The sequence below is a fragment of the Rhipicephalus microplus genome, chromosome 4 (genome assembly GCF_043290135.1).
Source record: "Rhipicephalus microplus isolate Deutch F79 chromosome 4, USDA_Rmic, whole genome shotgun sequence".
NCBI classification, from domain to species: domain Eukaryota; kingdom Metazoa; phylum Arthropoda; class Arachnida; order Ixodida; family Ixodidae; genus Rhipicephalus; species Rhipicephalus microplus.
In genome coordinates, this window is record NC_134703.1 from 227190030 (window position 1) to 227193862 (window position 3833).

At 50.5% G+C, this 3833-nt stretch overlaps 1 long non-coding RNA gene across 1 annotated transcript; it reads right to left on the reverse strand.

Moving 5' to 3' along the window:
- Nucleotides 1-1606: 1606 nt before the first annotated feature.
- LOC142814116 (uncharacterized) lies at nt 1607-3629 on the reverse strand. Its single transcript, XR_012894816.1, has 2 exons — nt 3276-3629; nt 1607-2860 (listed from the first exon to the last, which is right to left on the reverse strand). It is a non-coding gene; the product is annotated as an uncharacterized LOC142814116 (long non-coding RNA).
- Nucleotides 3630-3833: the final 204 nt, after the last annotated feature.

Sequence of the window (3833 nt, forward strand, 5' to 3'; positions counted from 1 at the left end):
ACCGCACGTGTCAGTATGAATGTGGCACGGAGGAAGGAAAAAGGTAAGGAGAGGGCATGCCCAGCCGGCGCAGGGCGTAAAAAATGTGGCGGAAATGACATCATGGCGGCAATATTCAGTAGGCACAATGACGGCGTTGTTATGGTTACGTGTTGCGCAGTGAAGCTGGTCTAGCAGTGAGCGGCTGCGGCTGGCGGCGGAATGTGTGCCTCCCCAGGTCTCGTGCTGAGCCGTGGCGGACAGTATCTGTGCTCTGCGCTGCGTTATTGGTTACGCAGTGTTCGTCTGGCTGTTACATTACTCTTAGCAACGTTTACAAATCTCTTTGTCCATCACGGGGTTTCAACAGTGCGTAGAACAAGTGCATATCCATGTGTCGTGCGGCGGATGACGCGGATGAAGCAGTTAGTGTTCAGCTAAATGGCGTTGGGCACCATGACGAAGCTGAATGACGACGAACGCCTTGCAGGTCAGTGACGGTTGAGCAGTGCTCCTGCTTGTGACAACGGACGACGCTGTTGAGCCCAGCAAGACGCCGTGAGGACCATGTGCACATACGTAGTTTCGTGTTGTGTGTGTACAGTAACAACTTGCATGTGCGTATTAAAACACCTTTTCTGTTCCGCTTGGTACACTCTCCACCAGCATTGCATGTAATCTCAACGTAACAGCAACCACGTTCAACTGTCACTAGCACCGTGCTCAAAGTCACCACGGTCGCAGAATGCTGACGCAGGTGAGTTTCACGCGGAACACGGGCACAGTGGCAGGACGCTGCGTCAGTCGCGTGGCGGAATGCAACCGTAGAAGGCGCACGACCGATCGTGTTGTCTGTACAGTTGCTGAATTAATGACGTGAAAGCACTCGCCGTTGTCAATGCATCTAGCGCGCGTTCTTTCGTAGTTGCTTCATTGTTAGCGAGCTGTTACTCTTTGTTATTACTCGGACGAAGCGATTGCGCTGAAGGTGTCCCGCTGGCTCTGAGTGATGAGCCCAGTTCCATTAGTTTCGGATCGTCACGACACACGCGCTGCGCAGCCCACGTGCTTTCCGAGCCGGAGAGGGAGTCGCGCCTTCTGCTTCGCACTCATATATAAACAAGAGAGGAGAATTTGCCTACTCAATATGGCCGACTTCCGGCTTCATCGCGGCTTCACACGTCACCCCCGGAAGCTTTTCAGGCCTGCGCGTCACGTGACGTGACGTCGACGACGTCACATCGCGCCGGCCGGCCGGCCGCCCTTCGCTGGGTGGCTGCGCCAGCCGCGAGCGCCCTTCACGCCTACCGACTCGGGCGAGGTTCCTTGACACCATGTCCGCACGATTTATCAAGGTATCCATTGATTGTATGGTTTAACGCGCCGACGCAACGCAGGCGATGAAGCGCGCCGTAGGGGAGAGCTCAGGATCAAGTTTTACTACCTGGGAATCTTTATTGTGTGCCGAAATCTCGTACACACGGGCGTTTTTGCTTTTCGCCTCCATCAGAAATGCGGCCGCCGCAGCCGGGTATCGAAACTGCGCCCTAGTGCTCAGCAGCGCTACGCCTTAGCCACTGAGCCACCGTTGCGGGGGAACTTATCAAGTATCAAGAAATAATGAATATCGTGAATGGAATAATGCGTATTTATTTATCACAGCCAGACGCCGTCTGTACAAATATCACAGTGCACATTGTTCTCGGTCCAGGCAGACGACAGGCAACACAAGATGTTGCCCTTAATGCTGAAAATATGCCAAAAGTACAAAACACAATATCTTGCCACATAAAACTCAGAAAACAAAACAGATTGTAACAGCAAAAACATCCCCGAGCTTTGGAACAGAAAAAGCACACTTTTATTTAAATTGTAGGTTAGAGGAAAACATACCATTCGTTTATCATAGTAGCAGTAGCAACACAAGGTATCAGGTTCAAACACTTGCCAAAAAATACAATACATAAGAACACTGGTGACTAAATTGTGGTCCACAGCATGATAAATGACAGAAAGAAAAGTAATTGTACTGCCACAGGTAGGTGCATGTTCTAGGGAAAAAATCAAACAAAAATCTAAGAAAAACAAATCACAGTGCACAACATGTCTGTACACAGAGTGCACAAGGAAAGTGTACACAGCTTAGGTACCAAAACGGACTGTACAACTGCTACAGTGGGCACCGAGGCAGTTCGAGTTAAAAAAAAAGAAAAAAGTACAGCACCTTTAAAAGCTAACAACTTGTAAAGAGATACAAAACTGGAAACAAGGCTCAAACAAGGGAATGTATTGCTTGAGCCAGGTGGCAATAAGTGCAGCGCTCCTCAGACAGCATCGACAGGTTGTTCAAAATTTCCAACAAGGAACTTACTTTTTGAACTGAGTCTGGTACAACAGCGCTACCAAGGTTCTTGATTGGTGAACCTTGATAGCAGGCAAAGACTTCAAGGTTTGCAAACACGGTCAATGACGCATTCAAACAAGGTTCACGATAGTCGATAATGTTCAAAAACATGGAGCACTCTTCTTTATGAATCACAGTCCACTTCGGAGACACTGACACCCCTTGCAGGCGAGCCCTTAGTTCTTCGAGGGACGAAAACCGGTCTCGTTCTTGCTCCGCTTCATATGACGCCAGCGACTCTTCTACAGCACGGGCGAGTTGGGAGGCTTCTTGTCGGCTCCTCTTGGCGTCAGGGGTTTCTCTCGTGCTCTGGTCTCGTACTGATAGGTAGGACGGACAGCCGGGAAATACCGTTGAGACAGATCCAGGACGCAACCGTGGTACTGGGAGTGCAACTTCAATAACTCTCCCTGTCCTTGGATCCGTCTACGATGTCGTCTTCTCAATGCATGAAGCGTCGAAATGATCCGCGCACACCTGCACAAACGTTTCAAGAACGTCTGAGACGCCACTTCTCAAAAGAAAAAAATGCGCTCCCGTTTGCATGACCGTGTTTACAGTAAAGTCCGTGTAGCTAAAACAAAGTCTACCTACGTTTCGCAAGCATCTAAATAAAAGCGCTGCGCTAAGCGGTACAAGCAACATGAAAGGAAACACGGGAGCGTGATGTCACCGCACTCCACGAAGCGCTTCCACCGAGAGCTTGCAAGAATGGACGACACCACGGCACTGTTAGTGAACAAAGCGCAGCTGACCATCCTTGCTGCGAACGCTGCTGGCGTCAGCGCTTCGCGAGGCCCGGCGGCCACACGCTCAAGTATTTCCCATCATAGGTGATTTCTACCCGAACAAGCAACGACAAGCTAAGAACAGGAGCATCTCAAATTCTTACCTTAGTGCACGAAGTCGGCACGAAGTCCTTCCTAGGAATGGCGCGTAGCCATTGTTTGAGAGCGTCGGCGTCTTTAGGGAAGGAAAACACTTGTATCTTCTTTCCTGTTTTGTAGTTGCCGGTGCATCCGGGTACACAACACTTATTCGGCATTGTCGCATCACTCCAGCATCACGCACGGAAACGAAATTGCCGCAAAACAACAACGGAAAGCAACAAACGTGAAACACCGTCAACACCACGCCGCCGAACCGTCACCACCGCCGCCCGCGCTGCGCTCGCTGCCGCTGCGGCTTCCCCGAGAGTCGGCCGGCCGGAAATGACGTCAGATTGCTGGGCGCAGGCCTGAAAAGATTTTCCGGGGGTGACGCTTCACAACGAGTGACGTCAGGGCCTCTCCTTACCTTTTCCTTCCTCCGTGGAATGTGGTCAATTGTTGAGTAGCCTGTTCGAAATCCTGCTTGTTCCTTTGGTTGATTGAATTCTAATGTTTTCTTTACTCTGTTAGCAATTACCCTTGTATTTGGCAGCAGGGACAGCATACGACTCTTGGCAGCA